Consider the following 22,658-nt stretch of genomic DNA (forward strand, 5'->3'; position numbering starts at 1 on the left):
TGATAAAAATTTAGTGGAAAAATATTTCAATTTTTTTTTGATGTCTCAAAATTTTATAGACTAATCTTTAATGAATTAGTGACATCTATTGACTGTTTTCTTGCTAACTCTCCACAAAAGTATAGCTACTGAACAAAAGATGTCGCTAGTAGTAGCAAAATTTACCAATGTTGACTAAGCTAGGAGATAGCAGCAGAAAGCTACTAAGTTGGTGGCAAAACAAGTTGGTACACCCGAAGCCGGTATGCCACAAAGTGGATAGGTGGGTAATTTAACTTTTCAGTTGACTGCCCGATTTATAGCTTTCCCAAAATATCGGGATGTTTACTTCGTTCGTTCGATGTTAAGTGTCTAATTACTAAAGCAACTAGGTATGTTACCTACCTTCCTACTTATATTATTTTGTATGCTTCAAATAGACCGTTACGAATGCATTTCTTTGCCTTATAAAGATAATTGTGTAATACTTTTGTGTAGGTACTGGCCTTGTTAAGGAGTTCGTTTGCTTTAAAAATTGATGATGTTATTTTCTGAAACATTTTACGAACGATAATAATTCTTTGTGTCAATATTGAAGCAAATATTTGCTGTTTATAGTTTTTTATTGTTACAGTGTTGCACATAAAAATGTTAAAATATCTTGTACGTAGTACGGAACCCTTTGTGTGCGAGACCGACTCGCACTTGGCCGGTTTTTTACCAATGTGGCACCGTATCTTGCGCCTGGCGCGGTCGCTTCGTTCGTCCTACCTATAATCAGAGATTACTTATAATAAATGATCTCTGCTCTAAAAAAGCCAGTGGGTGATTCGCTAACTCAGTGATCAACGTTGAATGATATCCATTGAAGGTTTTCTACGAAAAAATATTTTAGTATCACTCAGTAAAGCAGCAATGTAGAACGGACCAATGGCAAATAAGCTTGATGACTATAATTAATTAGTGTTAATAACTTAGCGAATCTTGTGTTTTAGCGAACTTTATCGTGTGAGAGTGTTTTTGCTTTGCTTGACTTGGCTTGTCGGCTAGATTTATCGGCTCCACTATAGAAAGGTTCACCACTATTTATTCACGAATATTATACTATATAGGTATAGCGGTAATATTCAGTATAAAGAGGTTCATTTGCACTTTACATATCTGTAATTTCAAGTTTCGGAGACACGTATTTATAGACATTTATACAATTTTAAAATGATTAACATTATAAATAGAAAACACGATTACTACATAGATTTCGTTAATATTCACTGGAAAGATATTAATTTGCACTGATCTTTACGTAATTTCTTAATTTCAAGACACGTAATCGCGTATTTTATACAGATTTATGTAAATAAAATGAAATTAATTAGGTCCCTAGCATTTTTAGAAACACAAAACCGCAAAGTATGAACTACGAACACATATAAAGATTACCATAACATAAACCTATAATACTTTTTTTTTTAACTGGTTTTACGGCTCTGGGATCTATAATAATCTTGCTGGGAACCAAAGACCAATAAAGTAAACTTAGCAAGATACTTTTTTTTTTAACTGGTTTTACGGCTCTGGGTTCTAATCTATACCTCCCCCCCGCTCCCACCATCAAGAGCGAGCGAAGCGAGCTCGGGACTTGGGGCACTCCGACTCGGAAGGGTTAGGTTAGAAGGGGATAAACCCCCCCCCCCCCCCCCCCTAACCTACCCAATCCTTAAGTTTTTTAAAACAGGCTACGCCAGAAGACTCGCTTTAAAGCCGTTTAGAAAAAAAAAGTTTACTTTACTGGTCTGTAGTCTGTACAGCAGCAGCAAAAGTATTATAGATTAGAACCCAGAGCTGTAAAATCAGTAAAAAAAAAGTATTACAGGTGTTAACGGTGGTAACCTATGACAGTATCTATTGTATTTTGCGATTTTGTATTGTGTTTGTTTAGTTTATTCTAAAAATGCTAATTGTGATTAAAGTGATTAATTTTATTTAAAAAAATGATTTTCGAGCTCTGAAATTTTAACTTTGAGTTTCAGGAGCACCCCCTTTACTGCCCCCTATCCCAATGGATGGTATTGTACTCTATAGCAACCCCGGATTCGATCCCGGGCACGCACCTCTAACTGAGAGTTCTCCATAATGTTCTCAAAGGTGTGTGAAGTCTACCAATCCTCACATTGGCCAGCGTGGTAGACTATGGCCAAAACCATTTCTCACTCTGAGAGGAGACCCGTGCTCTGTAGTGAGCTGGCGATGGGTGATAATGATCATGATGATTTTTATAGCCAATCTAAATATATAAAAGGAAAAGGTGACTGACAGACTGACTGAATGACTGACTGATCTATCAACGCACAGCTCAAACTACTGGACGGATCGGGCTGAAATTTGGCAGATAGCTATTATGACGTAGGCATCCGCTAAGAAAGGATTTTTGAAAATTCAACTCCTAAGGGGGTGAAACAGGGGTTTGAAATTTTGTAGTCCACGCGGACGAAGTCGCGAGCATAAGCTAGTTAATACTAAACAAATGCAATAACTTAATGAGTCACATAGCCGGTGTGGTCTTGCCTGTATGCTAATATGCAGTCGTGATTAGATTATCTACGAGTGTGGCATCTTTGAGGATCGTTTATCGTCGAATTATCTGTTTATGATCATGTGCTCGGAATTCATAATGATTATAATTAAACTTGGGTTAATGTTTAAATTATTTAGATCGTATTGAGTGATAGCTAAGTAGTTAACTACTCTACCTCTAACTTTTCGGAGTTACACGTACGCATCATCACTTACCACCAGGTGAGAATGCAGTCAAGTGCTAAATCTGAATTAAAAAAATATCACTTGCTTTAACGGTGAAGGAAAACAGCGCGAGGAAACCTGCATGCCTAAAATCTGCAAATCTGCGCTTAGCCAGCCAGCGTGGCGGACTGTACCCTAAACCCTTCTAATACTGAGTAGAGACTCGTGCTCAGTAGTGGGCCGGCGATGATTTGATGATTAGCACAAAATGGAAATGTTCCTTTTTAATGGATTTGAAGAAAGTTCTTTAAGAATAATAACCAAAAATAATATCACAATGCAACTGGAACTTCTACTGGAAAACTCTTACTTCTACTTAACATTTTTATTGTAAAAATATTAATGAATTTGAGTTTGAAAAAATGCAACTAAAAATTTGTGGATCTTGTGGATATTACTATTATTATTATTCAGTCTCGATAAGAGTCCTGCTCTAGCCTTACGCATTCATCATCATCATCGTCATCATCAACCGATAGACGTCCACTGGTGGACCTATGTCTCCTGTAGGGACTTCCACGCGACACGGTCTTGCTCCGCCTGAATCCAGCGACTCTACAGTACATATAATTATTTATTACAATACATTAAGTAAGTACATCTTACACTATTGCAGCTTTACGTAATCATCATAGCACCTAGGTAGGTACCTAGGTAGGTACTACCTAACATCGTGCATCAAGCATTACCTTTTAAGGACAAGACTTTTACTGAAGATGACCACACAAGATAAAACGGAAGGTAGGCAGGTACGTACGTCAAACGACATCAGAATCGCAATAAATAACCGATTTCCCCATACGAAGAGGAATGCATTTTTATGTTTCTCACATTTTAGTTATTTTGATTTGTAATTCTTCACGCGATTCATTCAGAGTGCGATTTTTTTGCAAAACCTTTGGACACCGCTGATATCTTAAAATTTAGATAGGCAATAGAAATAGATACAATCTATTTTCCAAGGTAAACAAGTAGCTTCTCGCTGAAATGCCAGAAAGAGGCGAACTATCGCGGCATTTTTCATTTGCAATTTTCTTTTTAATAAATACCATTTTAGTCCTTATTTTTTTAATAAATACGATTTTAGTCATTATTATGAACCGCACTGTATACATATAACAGTTGAACCATAGCGTTAAAATAGCGCTTGAGAGTCATTTTTTTCGGACTATAGGTATAATTACTAGGAGATGCCCATGACGTATTCCGCATGGATTTAGGTTTTTAAAAATTTCACGGGAACTTTGTAAAAAGTAGCTATGACCGTCCCCGGGATGATTAATGATTAAATGATTAATGATCCATACTAATTACTATTATAAATGCGAATGTGTGTCTGTCTGTCTGTCTGGTAGCTTTTCACGGCCGGTTCAACAGATTTTGAGGTAATTTAGTACAGAGTTAGCTTATATCCCGGGGAAGGACATAGGCTACTTTTCATCCCGGAAAATTGATGAGTTCGGACGGGATTTTTAAAACCTAAATCCACGCGTACGAAGTCGCGGGCATCAGCTAGTTTAGATATAAGACTATTTTAAGTTACTTTTTGAATAGTGTTAAAACTATCTATGTTTTCCTATACCATTGTTTTGCCACTATGCATTTTAAAAATGCACATTGGTCTGTCACCAGTGATAAAGGAGGTGACACCGGCAAAATACGGACTTTGCATTACAATTTACGATCTGATATCTATACATTATTCTACTAAAACCTTTCAAGCGACTATATTCTTTATTATTATTTAATGGATGGTAGAGAATCCTTTGCATTTGATAAGTTAGAGGTGTGAGATTGTAGGGAAGGGGGTAAGTAGTGGTATTTGATTTGGGATGCATCCGCGAAAGTCTGGTCCCGTAGGCGCTGGAGGTATAAGCCTAAGCCAAATAACGGATTACACGCGGCCTTATGAATATTTGATGTTTACTGCTGAACCTAAGCTGTGGTAGCCTAGTGGCTCGGACAGGAGGTCGGAGATTCGATCCCGGGCACGCACCTCTAACTTTTCAGAGTTACGTGCGTTTTTAAGTAATTAAAATGTCACTTGCTTTAACGGTGAAGGAAAACATCGTGAGGAAACCTGCATGCTTGAGAGTTCTCCATAATGTTCTCAAAGGTGTGTGAAGTCTACCAATCCGCACATGGCCAGCGTGGTAGACTATGGCCAAAACCCTTCTCACTCGGAGAGGAGCACCGTGCTCTGTAGTGAGCCGGTGATGGGTTGATCATGATGATGATCATAATGATGATCATGATTGTCAAAATAAAATTATTCTCATAAAATGTAGAGTCGTCGAATGTAACTAGTAGGTACGTAAGTAGGTACTAGGTATTAGGTACAATATTATGCAGGAAGCTGACCTACCTCCTTGTTAAGGAGCTCATGATTTGTTACAAAATGGTGGCCCTACGGTCAGTGTAATATTAGTTGATTTGAACGCACGTTTCGAAATAACGTTATATTGTCCTTTACACGCGACGACACGATCAATACGATCTAGACATTTTTACCTATCTAAAAACTGTAGATATACGACTAAAATATAAAAATTGCAATCTTTTATGAACCTGTGCAAGAACATAGCAGACATTTTATGATTTTGATAGATGACGCCACCCGCGTAGATTTAGGTACCTACATATTTTAAAAATGCCGCAGGAATTTGTTTTCGGAAGTCTTAAACTACATCCATGCAAAAAATCACGGCGATTGATTTCCAATCGAAGGTTCGAAAAGAGCATGAGCAAATTTATAAAATCAATTTTAAAATTTCTCGGAAAACTTTCCAGGTAAAACTATCAAATGACTGGTGTACCTATAATACGCGACAGTGTGGGATGGCAATCGGGGAGGGAACGCCTCGCACACCCGCAAAGCCCCTTCGCTAACCCGGTGCGAGCGAGCGCGGGTGTGCGAGGCACCCCCCCGCCTCATACCTTGTTTGCCATCTCGGCCTGTCACGGACTATACTTACTAAGTTGTGATTGTAAATGTGTGCGTTAAAAACTTGATTCATAAACGAAGCAACAGATTGACGTGAATTTTTGCAAGGGTATAGTTAATGATCTGAAAAGTAACTTAAGCTACTTTTCATCTCAGAAAATTAGAGTTACCACGCCAGTTTTTAAAAACCTAGTCCACGAAAGTCTCATCTCAGGTATCATCCAGAAAAAAAGAAAGAAAATGCATTTATTTGTTGTTGGTGTCACAGATAAAAACAAAGTACAAATGTAACATTTTCATCTGTGACGACACCACCCCAAATGGGTGTACAGCTCAGGATAATGTCTTGCATCATATGCGTTAACACACATAAGATGCAGGACGCTGATTTTCAGCTAATGCCTAGTAATAAGTAGTAGTAGTAAGCAAAAAATGTCGTGTCGTCTTCGTAGCGTCGTCATTAACATATCTTGTGGCCAGTAAAGCATTGGTAGACGCATAATTTATGATTGTTTACGCGCCATTAGGAACCTTAAAGTACTTGAGGGATCTCCTAGGCTTTCTACGCTAAGTAGACTTTATCCATTACTAAAGTTTAATAGCTTTTGATCTAGTTTAGACGTTTTAAGTAGGTATTTAATGAGTTTGGGTGGCTACATTTTAACCTGCATGATCTTAAACCAATCAATTAATTCTCTGTTCTATTACCTCACATTGAAGCTTGTGCTATGAGGAGCTACGACAATTATTATAGTGGCTTTGCACTAAAGCATAATGGGGTTTGAACGACTCGACTTTTTGGAAACCAGTTCGTTCCATAACCATTGAGCTATTGAGGCTGTAATGAATTGAAATGCTGCCAAGCACGTGTTTGATCTTCTTACAAACAAGTCTATTCATATTGTAATGGATTGTTAATCGTTTATGTACACACGTCACTACGATTGTTTCATAATTACAGTATCCTATCTCTGTATAGTCTCTGTGTAGTCGTAGCGCATGCTTGCGAATAAAAGTTGCAAATAAATTTAAACCCCTCATCACATTACACTAATATTATAAAGGCGAAAGCTTGTGTGAAAAATATGTTAATCTTACACGCAAGAACTGAACTGATTTAGCTGAGAATGGAGATATAGATTGTACCCACGGACTATATGCAGAAGTAAGTTTGTATGTATTGTACCCTTGATTAACACATAAGCTACTTTTTTTTATTTTTTTTTATTTTGTTTATTTGAAAGTAATCAACAGCGTAAATACATAATTATTATTTAAATTTAAATCTAGGTATAACAGAAGGCCAAAAGAGATTACTTAAAATTATAATTAAACTATTTTAACAGAATAGAGTTAGAATAAATGTAGGTATATACAATAATAAAATAAAATTACAACAGTGTGTGTATGATTGTATGTGTGTGTGTATGCGTGTGTGAGTGTGTGCTTATGAGTATGCTTTTATCCCGTAACATCAGAGTTCCCATGGGATTTTAAAAATCCACGCCGACGAAGTCGCGGGTATCAGCTAGTAGTTATATAAAACTAGATTAAACGGATGGGCCGTGAAAAGCCAGCAGACAGACAGACATACTGTAGCATTTATAATAATACTAGCTTATGCTCGCGACTTCGTCCGCGTGGACTACACATATTTCAAACCTTCCTATTTCACCCCCTTAGGGGTTGAGTTTTCAAAAATCCTTTCTTAGCGGATGCCTACGTCATAATAGCTATCTGTGTGCCAAATTTCACCCCGATCCGTTCAGTAGTTTGAGCTGTGCGTTGATAGATCAGTCAGTCAGTCAGTCAGTCATTCAGTCAGTCAGTCACCTTTTCCTTTTATATATTTAGAAGATTACTTAGTATTTAGTATGCCCGTCTCCAGGATGCAAGCTCTCTCTGTACCAAATAAACTCTATCTCTGTACCAAATAAACTCTATCTCTGTACCAAATAAACTCTATCTCTGTACCAAATAAACGTTGCCCGCAAGTTCATCCTCGTGAATTTAGGTTTTTGAGAATCTCGTGGGAACTATTTGATTTTCCGGGGCAAAAGTAGCCTATGTCTTCCCCGGCATGCAAGCTATATTCTCTCTGTACCTAATTTTGTCAAAATAGGTAAAACGGAAGGACCTTGAAAAGCTAGCGACACACTGACAGTCAGATAGACATTTTCGCATTTATAATATCAACTAGCTGATGCGCAGTGCGCACGTCTTCATCCGCGTGGAATTAGGTTTTTTAAAAATCCCGTGGGAACCCTTTCATTTTCCATGATATAAAGTAGTCTTTGTCACTCTCCAGGTCTTTAACTAAGTACCTACCTATATCCATGCAAAAAATCACGTCGATCCGTTGCTCCGTTGCGAAGTGATTGAAGGACAAACCAACAAACAAACACTCTTTCGCATTTACAATATGGGTAGTGATGGGTAGTGATGAAATATTTTTTGACATAGTATGAAAAGCTAGCAGACAAGCTGACAGACAGACAGACACATTTTTGCATTTATAATAATAATATAGCATGGATAAATAGTTCGTCTGTGTGGAATTTTTAGAGGAGACGTCAGTATTAGTTTTTAAACGTTATCTTTTTTATTATACCTATTCCAATGAAATATTTTTGAACAAAGTATGAACCTCTTCTCTGAAGGATCCTTTACATCAATAAGGAAGTTTGTCAGATTGCCTCGTTGACTGTTGTTGCAATGATAAGCAAGATAAACCATGTTAATTGCTGTACAGATAGCAATCTCTAGTGCAATTATGTTACACTTAACATTCAACTTATGAATGTTAATTTGTTGTACCTAAATACTTTTCTATAAGTACAAACAAAGATTTATAAATTGGTAGAAATTTTATTAAATAATAATAATTACTTAATGAAATGAAATGAAATAAAATGAAATGAAATGAAATGAAATGAAATGAAATGAAAAGAAAATGAAATGAAATGAAATGAAATGAAATGAAAATGAAATGAAAATCTTTTTTATTCGGATAAACTTTTACAAGTGCTTACGAATAGTCGGATGCATCTACCACTGGTTCGGAATGCCTAATAAATCCTAATAAATCACTACACCTATTATAAATGTGCAAGTGTGTTTGTTTGTTGGTTTGTTGGTTTGGCCTTCAATCACTTCGCAGCGGAGCAACGGATTGACGTGATTTTTTGCGTGGGTACCTTTAGTTTAAGACCTGGAGAGGAACATAGGCCACTTTTTATCCCGGAAAATCGAAGAGTTCTTTACTGTTCCTTATTTTATTTAAACAATTCAATATCACTTGTTTTAACAGTGAAGAAAAACATCGTGAGGAAACCTGTATGCTTGAGAGTTCTCCATAATTTTCTCAAAGGAGTGTGACGTCTGCTAATCTCCATTTGGGAAGCGTGGTAGACTATGGCCAAATCCTTCTCACTCTCAGAGGACAGTAGTGAGCCGGCAATGGGTTGATCATGATGATGATAAAACGGCTCTATTGCACTCTACCGGTGTGAGTTGCACCTCAACTCTCTTTGACGTAGGTACATATTTTATTTTTTAAATTTTTCAATAGGTCTACTACACAAGCATTTTGGATGTTGTGCAAATTGCAGGTCAACTTAAAGCTACCACAAAGCAAATTGTTCAAGACGCTTTAAGCAATTTTGCATATAAATCAGATTGTATAAACTTTTAAGTTGTATTTTGATCCTTGTAGCTCTGACAATAAGCTATTTTTCATATCACTTTTGGTTATATTACAGTCACAGATTATAGAAAAAAATTGACGTAGCACTGGCAATACTAGTGGTATTAGTTGTTGATATTAGAACGGAATAAATCGCAACTTATCCATAAAAGCGAAGCCAATGATAATAGTAATTGCGTCAAGTAGGTACAGTAAGCGGCCAAAAATGATAAACATCGATTTTTAGAAGGAGACAGCAGATTTGTAGAGCACTGTCTCGGTCGTTGAGACCGACAAAGCATCATATGGGTATAAGTGACAGAGACAACGCTCTACAAAGATGGAATGTCATTCTAAAGGCCGATGTTCATCACTTTCGGCCGCGTACTGTATATAGCACTGCTTTAAGCAAGTATTCATAATTGAGATGGCGAGGTGGCTTCTTTTAAAATTGACTTCGCATTGATTATTTAGGTAAAATACTTTTTGCGTAGTTATTTGTACGAAATGGAAGAAACCCTTACGTCATTATAGCGTTTAAACTATCGTGAGTGATTTCCATTATACATAATATCTCTCACCCGGCTATACTCACGTGTTTAGTCGACGTTAGCCCGACTAGTTTCGAACTCATCCGCCTCCGAATCTTAACCGCGACGCGTGCGCGAACTGACGCCCTTGAAAAAGGACACGGATGGGCTCGAAACTAGTCGGGCTAACGTCGACTAAACACAAACGTCATTTCTATAAAATAAGAAAGATCACTTATCTATTTTATTAGACAACCATATAAAATAACCATTTACAATAGATTGCTTGGTTGATTAAATAAGATATAAAATATGATGAATTTTATCCAGACAAATCTCGTTCCATTAGAATAGAATAGAATATATTTTTATTCAAGTAAACTTTTACAAGTGCTTTCGAATGGTTAACTAGTATAATTTACCACTGGTTTGGAATGCCGTTCCTACCGAGAAGAACCAGAAAGAAACTTTTGCTCTTTTCAAGAGATCAATTTACAATATTATTATTTATTATACCATACTGTACAAGCAATTGCAGCCCCGTGCATTGACTTGGTAACCGTCTATCTTTTCCTGTAGTCTATGGATTTAGTAATAACCCCATGTCAGAGGCGCTATGAGATTTTTAGCCTCCGGTGTCTGAACACTCCGGTGTCTTTTGTCATGTACAACCCACCACATACCGTTGAAACCATCATCTTTGTATACAACTTTGACCTTTCTATTAAGTACAATTAGGTTGTGTTTTGCTGTGTGTAGTTTTGTTTTGTGTCTTACAGTACAGTGATTGAGATCGAATTAAGAAAAGCACTCAAATTATTATGATGTGCATGTTCGCACTAGTGACTTTAGCGATTGGGATCGCTTTGCTTGTCCAAATTATATATGGTGTAACCAGAACACTGGCAAAAACGAAGACAGGTACTGATATGATACCAAAAAAAAACGCGAAAAAATATTTAAAAAAATCCTATCATTATGTAAAAGTTCACAATATGTTGCACATAAAACGTCCGAGTGACGCTACGCTACGCTAGTGAGTAGGCCACTCAGAGTCAATGCCGCGTCGTAGTTGGGGCATTAACCCGAGTTTTGTAGCGTATACATTGCGTGTTTAAAAAATACAATATAACTACAAAATGAGGCAAATGGTTACTGGTATTGGAATGTGTTTAGGTAGTATAAAAATAACGCTAAGTTTTTGCTTGCTTTCTGGTTACACCCTGTATGTAAAATGTATAAATAGACAAAGCTTTCTATTGCAAGTATTCATTATTCAATTAATAGTCTTTAGACTTACATGATAGTTGTGATCTATCTGATCTGTGACCCAAAAATGGCTTGAACTTTAAAAGATTTGTGTTCTAAATAGGCGATAGATAGGTTCAAAAATGTCTGAATATCATGATCAACCCATCGCCGGCTCACTACAGAGCACGGGTTGGCACTCAGAGTGGGAAGGGTTTTGGCCATAGGCCACGCTGGCCATGTGCGGATTGAAAGACTTCACACGCCTTTGAGAACGAACATTATGGAGAACTTTCAGGCATGCGGGTTTCCTTCACCGTTACAATAAAACAAGTGATATTTAATTACTTAAAATGAACATAACTCCCAAAAGTTAGAGGTGCGTGCCCGGGATCGAACCCCAACCTCCGATTAGAAGGCGAACGTCCTAACCAGACAGCTTTTGAATATCCTTAACTCCTTTTTTCAGTCCCTTTATAGTTTCGTTCAGTCCATGCCCGTCTGCCGTCTAGCCGAGGAATTCACCATGAAACGTGAATTTTAATATCATCATAAAAATGCTCTTTTGGGACTGGTTTTCTTTCCACAGTGACGTTGGGGTCCCAAGGTGCTACAATGGCGTCCTCGCATTAGGAGGACAGATCACATCAAACCAGTCGGAGGGATTCAGGTGGCGAAAGACCGTGGCGTGGCGACCGTACCCTACGTAAGATTCCTTTTTTTTTCAGATACAAGTTAGCCCTTGGCTGCAATCTCACCTGGTGGTAAGTAATGATGCAGTCTAAGATGGAAACGGGCTAACCTGTAAGGGGTATGGCAGTTTTTATTAAACCCATGCCCGTTTAGTTTTTACACAGCATTGTACCGGAACGCTAAATCGCTTGGCGGCACGGCTTTGCCGGTAGGGTGGCCAGGCCATGGCCGAAGCCTCCCATATGTGCCCAGCAGTAGACATATATTTAGTTGACAAAGATGATGATGTCTGATTTTAGGCATCAAAGAAATCAGCAAAATATTAAAAAGCGAATTTAAACTATTAAGTGCAAATAGACGTGACATAATTCAGCTAGTCAGTATTGGCCAAAAAGCTTAGAGTAGTCAGATAAAAGCTACCCTTTTTATCTGATTACTCGCTCGGCCCTGCGAAAAATTCCTTGCGCCAAAATTTGCTGCCAGCGGATTATCCTGTCAACTTTGACGCGTGCAAATGAACTGGCCGGTGGTCCGAGCGCGCATCAAAGAGCGCCGGGCAAGGCGTCAATCTCTTCGCCGATTTTTAGTCCATTTCAAAATAAATTAAAAAAAAGTAACATTCGGTTTATTGCTGTCCCGCATCGGTAGCTCAGTTCGAGATTCGAACGCAGCGCGCGCGCCTGTCTCCTGTACGGCCATTTTCCGATTTACCACGATTCGAAATTTGAATTTTTCAACAGTTTTCTTTTTTTCTAAATTCAGTGTTGTGCCAGTGTTTCGACTATTAGTGATGTGAGTGTTGTTTCACAGATAATAAAATCAATAGGTATAGTGTGACTGGATTTTCCATTTGGTTTTGTATGTGCAGTTCCGTTACTGGTAGTGATGAAAATTCTTATAACAGCGCCGAAGTTTTTCCAGGTAAGTGCTAACTTTATCAAAATCTGATGAGCTTTTAAACTAACACCTACGTTAACTGAGACAAAATCAATAGTTTAAAAAATAGTAAGCAAAAGAAGAGGTAGATCAGCTGATGTTAAGTGATTACCGCCGCCATGAACGTTTACAGCACTAGAGAAACCGTCAATACGTTGCCTGTTTTTAAGGAATTTGTTGATCAGCCCCTTGAATGATCTCTTCCTCTTGAAATTGAGCGGGAACACCGCCGAAGGGAGTTGGTTCAACAATTCGTATGCGCATAGTTCTCAATAATACTTAATGTCTATTTCATTTGTAGAGACTAAAAGCTCCGATGGCTCGACTCTAGCGGTCGAACTTCTCTGAAAGTTCGTTGGTTTCAAACGTTAACCATTAAATTACTATCTCAACCACTCGTCAGAAGTTTAACATTATTTAATTGGATAGAATAAATGTAGGTCCCTGGCGCAGTGGTGAGCGCTGTGGTCTTAATAGTGGGAGGTCCCGGGTTCGATTCCTGGCAGGGGTTTGGAATTTTATAATTTCTAAATTTTTGGTCTGGTCTGGTGGGAGGCTTCGGCCGTGGCTAGTTACCACCCTACCGGCAAAGCCGTGCCGCCAAGCGATTTAGCGTTCCGGTACGATGCCGTGTAGATACCAAAGGGGTATGGGTTTAATAAAAACTGCCATACCCCTTCCAGGTTAGCCCGCTATCATCTTAGACTGCATCATCACTTACCACCAGGTGAGATTGCAGTCAAGAGCTAACTTGTATCTGAATAAGAAAAAAAAAAAGGTACCTAATTCTTCTTGTCTTTATATTTTTTTAAATCCGGAAATATATTATGTTTTATATCTGTTTATCTGTGGCGCTCTTTAGGGAAGGCCTATGTCCACAGTCATGGACGTCCACAGGCTGATGATGATGATGATGATGAATTACTGTACTCCACAGTACACAGTTTCCTTGTTGAACAGTTAGGCTTTCCACCTCTTAATATAAGTTAAATAGTTAACGCGTACTATCTCGTGTTTTCACAGCGTGTCTAGATTAAATATAATTGTTTGGTTGGACTACCGGATTTTAGTCACAGACTAAAGAAAAAAGATAGAAAAGACGAACTGGCGAAGAGTTTGCTGTGCCATTATAAGCGGCAATATAACATTCGGGTTTTATTCTGACTCGGACAGTTTGGGAAATTATAAATGCGAAAGTGTGTTTATTTGTTGGTTTGTTGGTGTGTTGGTTTGTTGGTTTGTCCTTCAATCACGACGCAACGGTGCAAGTGATTGACGTGATTTTTTGCATGGGTATAGATAAAGACTTGGAGACTGACATAGGCTTTTTATCCCGGAAAATCTAAGAGTTCCCACGGGATTTTTAAAAAACCTAATTCCACACGTTTGTATTTTAATTTGGCTCAGGTCGAGTCCGATGGGAAGCTTCGGTTGCGTTAGTTATGACAACACCGGCAAAATCTTATCGTCAAGCAATAAATACTGATACGGCACGTGGAAATGAGTTACAAGTGTATTTAATTTCCTTTCCTTACTTTTTTAAATTAGCATGGTAGAAAACCATGTACATACTAATTACTTACGTATCGTCACCATCAAGTAACATCTCAATCAAGCACCAACGTATTTAATGAAAATAATATAATAAGCTCAATATCCAATGAAAATTTAAAGTGTACCGAGCGCATGAAATTAAAAAAAAACTCGTCCTATTGGAAGCTTCCTCTTTTTGAAGTCCGATAGGAGTAGGTAGAGCCCATTGCTTTACTTCATATTGTAGGAGATACGTAGCACGTAGGAAATCAAATGGCTTCACTTTTCTGAATATTTGTAGTCTCCATCCATTTGTAGTTTTTATTAGTCTGTTATTTTATCTAGTGAGTAGTGACATTGCTATGTTACTTTCTCTGGACTGTACGATGGCTTTAATGAATTCAGTTACAGTAACATATTGTGTAATAAATGAGATAACGGTATATTACGTGTTGTATATTTTGTTCAATTTGTATGTCTAATAAAGGTACAAACATTATTATTTGAAAGTCAACTAAAATCTGGATAAAAGCCTCCTAAGGAAAGGTTCCACACCTGATCATTTCCCACTTACACACACACACACACACACACACAAGCACACACTCACACACGCATACACACACACAAGCATACACACACTGTTGTAATTTTATTATTGTATATTATACCTACATTTATTCTAAATCTATTCTGTTAAAATAGTTTTAATTATAATTTTAAGTAATCTCTTTTGGCCTTCTGTTATACCTAGATTTAAATTTAAATAATAATTATGTATTTACGCTGTTGATTACTTTCAAATAAACAACTAAAAAACAAATATATAAACAAATAAAAAATATAACATTATGTTCCTCGTAACTCGCGTACAACTCCTACTGTAATATAAACCTGTACCTGTAACTGTAATATTATATACCCCTATTATAAATGCGAAAGTGTGTTTGTTTGTCCTTCAATTACGTTGCAACGGAGCAACGGATAGACGCGATTTTTAGGGTTCCGTACCTCAAAAGGAAAAACGGAACCCTTATAGGATCACTTTGTTGTCTGTCTGTCTGTCTGTCGAGAAACCTACAGGGTACTTCCCATTGACCTAGAATCATGAAATTTGGCAGGTAGGTAGATCTTATAGCTGACATTTGGGGAAAAATCTCAAAACCGTGAATTAGGGTTAGATCACACAAAAAAATTAAATTGTTGTCATGAACTAATAATTAGTATTTTCAACTTTCGAAGTGAGATAACTTTATCAAATAATAATTAGTGTCATATGAAAGGTCTTTACTTGTACATTCTAAAACAGATTTTTATTTATTTTTATTATTTATTATTTATGCATCATAGTTTTTGAATTATCGTGCAAAATGTCGAAAAAATACGACTGTAGTATGGAACCCTCATTGCGCGAGCCTGACTCGCACTTGGCCGGTTTTTATTTGTATGGGTATAGTTTAATACCTGGAGAGTGACATACGCTACTTTTTATCCCGGAAAATCAAAGAGTTCCCACGCGTACGAAGTCGCGGGCATCAGTTAGTACATTTCATAATAAGCTATTTCGTCACCACCTTTTCAATTTTCACACCAACGCCATATAACGTGAAATTCCGATGTCTTTAGATGGCTAAATTAATTAACGGGACATACTAATTGGGCGCTCACCAACATGGCTGTGACAATCGGTGACGGCGATTAACATCCATTACAATGTTATTTATGATGGTGATTGTGACTAATGCCCGGTTCCTATAACAATCTGATCGTTATCGGTATTGCTACTTCGATCGCTTTACGAAAATCTCTATCCCTAACTTAAGGTGACGCAGTACGCTCGACCGAACCTGTTTGCTTTTCACTTGACATTGTATGAGAAAGGTGAGAGGCACGATGATTTTCACCGAAATCAAGGGTTTAGGAAAAGTATTTTTGAGAAAAAACTGCTGTGTTTATGTTTGCAAAGTATAGTTATTTCAACTAATGAATAAATAAACTATGTCCAATGTTAAATTTCTTTAGGATTTTCATACCCCTAATCTTATTTATTTACGCTCAAAGTTGTCATAAATTTAGTGTTAAAATAGGAATCTTTTGAGGCTCGTAACTACAAAATCAATATTTTTTTCAATGTTTCATATATCAATAAACCTAGATACTGACGAGATTAATCGATATAATACTTAGTTTTGAGCGTACAGTATCAAATAATGTAGTAATTACCCTCCTACGTTTGTATGAAGAAAGCATCGTCCTGAGCCCCCTTAAGAGAATCAACCCATTCCAGGCATTTACGAACAAACGCATCAACCAATCAAACTCAATGAAATTTTGTAACAAAGTTGTTGTTTAGATACAAAGTGAAAAAAAAGTAATAAAGTATGAAAGTGTAAAAGGCCGGCAACGCATCGGTTGTTCCTCTGGTGCTGCAAATGTTCATGGGCGGCGGTAATCACTTAACATCAGGTGACCCGCCTGCTCGTTTGCTCGCTATCTCTATTCAAAAAAAAAAGTGAAAGAAACATTTTTGAAAATCTTGTGGGTCTTCCGTGATAACAGATAGATTAAAAGCGAAATTCGGCAAAGCCGTTTCGCCAAGCGGCTTAGCGTTCCGCTACGATGCCGTATAGAAACCAAAGGGGTGTTGATTTAATGAAAACTACCATACTCCTTCCAAGTTAGCCCGCTTCCATCAGCCTACATCATCATTTATCACCAAGCGAGGCAAGATCACAGTCAAGGGCTTTTTTTTAATAGATATAGCGAGCAAACTAGCAGGCGGGTCACCGCCGCCCATGAACATTTGCAGCACCAGAGGAACCGCCGATTGCGTTGCCGGCCTTTTAGGAATTTGTTGGTCCGCCTCTTGAATAACCCCATGTTGTAATCTAGTGGGAACACCGCCGATGGGAGTTGGCTAACTTATAAACATGAACTAATAAAAGAGATTTTTTGCAAAAATACACATGTCAGCTGTGGACAAAGTTTACCAAGCGCAGCTATAATGCACTTAGGGTACAATATAACAACGCCTTCCGCATCCTAATGAAGCACCCGCGTTTCTGCAGTGCTAATATAATAAAGCTATGTTTGCTGCTGCAAGAGTCCCTGACTTCTTCGCCATACTCCGAGCAAGGACGGCATCCTTCTGGAAAAGACTGACACACAGTACAAACGCTATCTTGTGCGCTGTTGTAGAGGACCTTAGTAATCCTTTTACAAAACATTAGTCCAACCTGCATCGGTGCGACAATAACACCTTTACTTAGATTAGTTTTTTAAATTGTTAGCTCTATTTTTTTACATTTATATTATATTCTAATCAATTTTAATATTAATTTAATCCGCTTCATACTGTGTATATTGTTATGGGTTGTATTTTCATTGCCTGAAATAAAAATTATTTATTATTATTATTATTAAAAACCTATGACCAGCTGTAGACGTCTATCCGTTTGTATTCACTACAATATAAATTACTATCTCTATAAGATGCGGTTATGTAAACAATAGTACTAACTACTAGTAGACAAGTAGGTAAGTGTTGTTGAATATTAAATGCCCGTGTCAAAACCCCCACTTAATAAGCGCAAACAATGCCACCATCCATTATAAGGCCGGCCGCATATTGTCAGAAACTATATCCCATGGAAATTTAAAAAATACAGCCTTTATTGACTTTTCATAAGTTTCACATGCTGTCCTATATGAAATAAATAAATTCATTTCATTTCATTTTATTCCTTGTGCCGTTCTGTGAAAATTTTCAGCTTTCTAGGTCCAACGGTTTGGGTTGGTTTTTGATGAGTCAGTTAGTGAGTCAGCTGGTCGGTTTCGGAAAACCTGCATCAATAATTATTAAATACTTAAATAAAATAAATACTCATTTATTTGGGACCATAGATCAAACACAGTACACAGTACAAAACACAACAAAAACATACAGACAAAAAAATCACAAATACTAAGCCTTAAAAGTACGACTTCCCTCGCATTACAATCGCAATTGTTATGATTGGCTGAATTTGTGGTATTATTACTTATATTATATAGTTGCAACCATGCATTATAGCTTGTAGTGTAGCCAATAGAAAGCAAGTATCGGCCAACCAGAAATGATTGCGATCGTCACAATGTGACTGTCACTTTCGCGTGGTCAAACCCCAGGACTTTTCTTTTTAGTGTATGAGTTTGTCGGTAAAAAAACTTTCTGGCCCACTCTCTTTGCAAACATCACGAGAATATTCTGACAGTCTGCAGGGTGTCTTATGAACAGAGTCAGAGTGAACTAGAGTGAAGAAACTTTGTTTGATCCTGAATCGACGTCTGTCAAATATTCGGTATCTGCAACTGATCAAATTTTTTTTAATTTTTTTTTTTTTTAATTTTTTTTATTTGACTAACCAACAACATTTACACATACACAAGTATTTACATACAAAAGGATTTATGACTAAAGGACACATAGCATAAACGATAAGTCGTCAAATGTTCTCCAAGTATTATATTAGGTGAAGCCTTAACGTTTTGTCACAAGTTTCAGAACTGTCGTAAACTGTACCAGAGTGCCATACGGCGCTTTTATTTTTTTTGACAGCTGCTAGTATGCGGCCAGCCTAAAAGATTTACCCGGCAAATACTTACCACTTGGGAACTTTCTTTCGTACACTCACGAACATAAATAATTGCCTGCAAGTCATTTTACATTAGCGGTTAGCAATTTTTTAATCTTAAGCAGGAAAGTCATGCAATAGGTACAATATACCTACCACTGCACAAATCTAACTCAGGAGGTGTAGACTCCATAAAGCTTTTGTGATTTTGAGCTTTTGTGCATCCACTTTACAATACGGTATTGTACACCAAGCGAGAGAAAATCTAAAAATGTATAAACAAGATAGATTAGCAATAAGCAATCGAAAAATGTTAATTTCAGTTTATAAAACTCACCGTTGCCACTGCGGTGACTGCGTTGACGCCTTCGGCCACCATGGGCTCTCCTGTTCGAGAAGCGCTGGTCGCTTCTCCCGCCATAGTACCCTTAACGACATCATCCGGAGGTCCCTTGCCACCGCCCATGTGCCAGCTGTACTAGAACCTATTGGTTTGGCACGTGGCGATGGCAAGAGACCTGATGGTATGACGCTCGTACCGTGGAAGATGGGCAGGTCGCTTGTTTGGGATGCAACTTGTGTAGACACTTTAGCTGCATCCCACATTCAGGCGACCTCCTCTATGGCGGGTGCAGCGGCCATCAGCGCCGAACAGGCCAAAAGGCGCAAATATGAAAACCTCGATGGGAGCTTCGTATTCGTGCCTTTTGGTGTGGAGACCTTGGGGCCGTGGGGCCCGGGGGCTCGAGCTCTTTTTGAAGAAATTGCGAAAAGAGTTATCGAGTCAACCGGGGACCCGAGAGCTGGCAGCTACCTTGGCCAAAGAATTAGTTTGGCCATCCAAAGGGGTAATGCTGCCAGCATCTTGGGTACAATGCCTCGCTGCGGTGGTCTCGATGAGGTTTTAGATTTAATTTAATTTATTTTAGTTTTAATTTAATATTGTTTTCTTTTTTTTTAGATTTAAGTTTATTAATAGTTTATTTGTTTCCATCTTCAAGTAATTATTAAATAATAAATATTTAAAGTTTATAAAATCATAATTATAATGAATTTTATAATTCATTTAAAAGATTTAATTTTTTTATGTTTTACAAAAAATTCTAAACGCACGGAGCTGACGACGCTATGATGAATTCCGACTGTGACGTCACATGGATTGAAGTTGTAACGTATTTCCATATAAGTAGAAAGTAAGCGTATTTCACTAAGAAAACACCGTTGTTTACCAATTTGTGTGACGTCATGATAGCTCATGAACCTAAAAAGATGGCGGGTAGGATTTTCGCGACGTGAATCAAATTAAAACACTCTCAAAAAAGGGTAAAATACCCTATTATGGTATATAAATACTCTATGCAATGGATAAATGTGAAAAAATAACGGAGTGATAGAAAACTCCGTGAAAAATCTATCGTACACTTCGGAAAGATGTTATAAAACGTGTCTGCTATCGTATATCTTTAGCTTTTATTACAAAGACACCGAAAAGTCGCTAAAAAAGTTACAATTAACAAAAACTCGTGTATTTATAAAACGCTAACGATGCGGTGGACGCATATTTCGTCTACACACGAGCTATAAATTTACTATCAGAGTCACGTATATATATTACTTTGTTCTTTCTTATATTTTTTAATTTACCTACTACGAGTATCAGTTTCGGATCGGTTATATAAAACATTTTAGAAATTTACGAAGTTAATAAATTTTTACGATCAATTATAATTTTAGAAATTTTAATTTGTGCGGACCATATCGATGTAGGCACCTATAACAGAGTTTGAATATATGTACATCGATGCTATGAACTCAAAGAAAAGATGTAAGCGTCAAAATTATTTTCTCACGTCATTATTGTCTTAGATGTGTTTAAAATAAAATATTTAAAAAAACTATAAAAATCCCGAGCTTTGCTTCCACGTGGACATTGGTCAAGAATTCTTTCATACATCCGTCGTTATATGAAATTTATTGTTCCCTTCTCAAATTCTCAGCTGCCTATTAATGATGTAACACTAATTAGGGTTGCCAAGCGGGTTAAATTAATGTAACGTCTTTTTGCCCGGCTGCAACGAAGCCTAAAAGAGGGTATGTTTGATCTGTATGTATGTATGTTCGTTTCTATGTCCGCTTGTAACCATTCAAGGGCTCAACCGATTTTGATAAATCTAATGACGTATAACGTCATTAGATTCGTCTTGATGGCGTGGCGCGTGTGTCATTAGGTATAGGTATTACAATTCATAAACAATCAAAATGGCGGATCTTATGCGCTTTAATATGCAAGCTTATGAAAAATGATAGAGCAAAAGACGAAGTGCAAATAGCAGTCGGTTTTTTTTCATTTTTTTTGTATTGACCTTTTGTTCACACTACAATAATTACAAAAAAATTACGATGCTCTAAGTACCTACTAAGATACATTTCAGTTTTTGGAAGTAAGATTAATAAGATATCCTCGAATAAGTAAAATGATTCCATTCCATTAGCCTGTATGCGTCCACTGCTGGACATAGTTCTTTTCAAGAGCGCGCCACCAAACACGGTCCTCCATACCTTCCTCATTCTCACCTACTTCAAGCCATCAGTTCAGCGGGCTGGAGGTCGTCCTACACTGCGCTTATCGGTACGCGGTAGAAAAATAATTATAAAAAAATGTTCAGGTTGGTAGCCCTGGTAACAAAATTACGTTACATTGTTCGGCAAGATCAAAGAAATTATTTCGGCGTGCGATATGCGAATTATTTAAAAACTTGAAAACATCAAAAATACCATAAAATTTAGGTTTAGGTAGATAGGTACCAACATACTCGAGTAACAGATGCCATAGAAATAGCTGCTGATGCTACCTATATGTTATACTAGATGATGCCCGCGACTTCGTCCGCGTGGATTTAGGTTTTTAAAAATCTCGTGGGAACTCTTTGATTTTCCGGGATAAAAAGTCTGCTAGCTTTTCACGGCCCAACCGTTCAACCGATTTTGATGAAATTTAGTACAGAGATAGCTTGCATCTCGGGGAAGGACATAGGCTACTTTTTATTCAAAAAAATTAAAGAGTTCCCACGGGATTTCAAAAACCTTAAAACGGGCATCATCTAGTAATTAATATTTCTCTGTTTACCTGTTTGTCTGTTCGCTAACTATGCGTTCACACATTGTTCACCCGATTGAGTTATAACTTTGTACAGTTGTTGTTGGGACTTGTGGGAAAGTTTCTGACACAGAGTACCTTCAGCATTCACTTATCGATTGTTGGACATAGGCCTATTCTTTCCGGCGTTGGGCGACTGTCACCCAAGTTTTTCCCGCCAGCTTGGTGATGCCATTGGACCAATGAAATGGTTGTGATCCAATCCAAGTTCCAACGTTCCTTTTTCAGATGCACACGACTCACATTGCAATGCATGCTAGGTACTTGTTAGTTTAAAATGAAAGGCCAAACTTTGGTGTGTGAGTTCCGGTTGCAATTACATTTATGACTCCATTTTCATTTATTGTGAGAAATGCTATTTAATAAACAAGTTCTGTAATACAGGAGCTATAAAGCATAACCCTTAATTTTAGTTCTATTATAGGAGTACAACAGCAAATAAGGTGCGAGCGTGCAAATTTCCGTCGTGCTACGCTTAATTCGGTTTGTCAGCTGGCATAGTAACTGACCAGATATGTGCGGCCACGGATTAGGAATAGAA

The 22,658-nt window shown here is 37.5% G+C and overlaps 3 protein-coding genes across 3 annotated transcripts in view; all 3 read left to right on the plus strand.

Moving 5' to 3' along the window:
• The window catches only part of LOC117990006 (ubiquitin-associated protein 1), a 184,491-nt gene that overhangs the window by 132,965 nt on the left and 28,868 nt on the right, over positions 1-22,658 (plus strand). The gene's annotated exons all lie outside the window — the stretch shown is intronic.
• The window catches only part of Chsy (Chondroitin sulfate synthase), a 144,375-nt gene that overhangs the window by 121,011 nt on the left and 706 nt on the right, over positions 1-22,658 (plus strand). The window lies entirely within an intron of this gene.
• Positions 12,547-22,658, plus strand: part of LOC117990099 (uncharacterized) — a 278,450-nt gene continuing 268,338 nt past the window's right edge. Inside the window, exon 1 of the mRNA XM_069504362.1 lies at positions 12,547-12,799. The gene's annotated coding sequence lies outside the window, so the exon portion shown is untranslated. The remainder of the gene's footprint in view (positions 12,800-22,658) is intronic.

The sequence above is a fragment of the Maniola hyperantus genome, chromosome 17, assembly GCF_902806685.2.
Source record: "Maniola hyperantus chromosome 17, iAphHyp1.2, whole genome shotgun sequence".
Taxonomy (NCBI): Eukaryota; Metazoa; Arthropoda; class Insecta; order Lepidoptera; family Nymphalidae; genus Maniola; species Maniola hyperantus.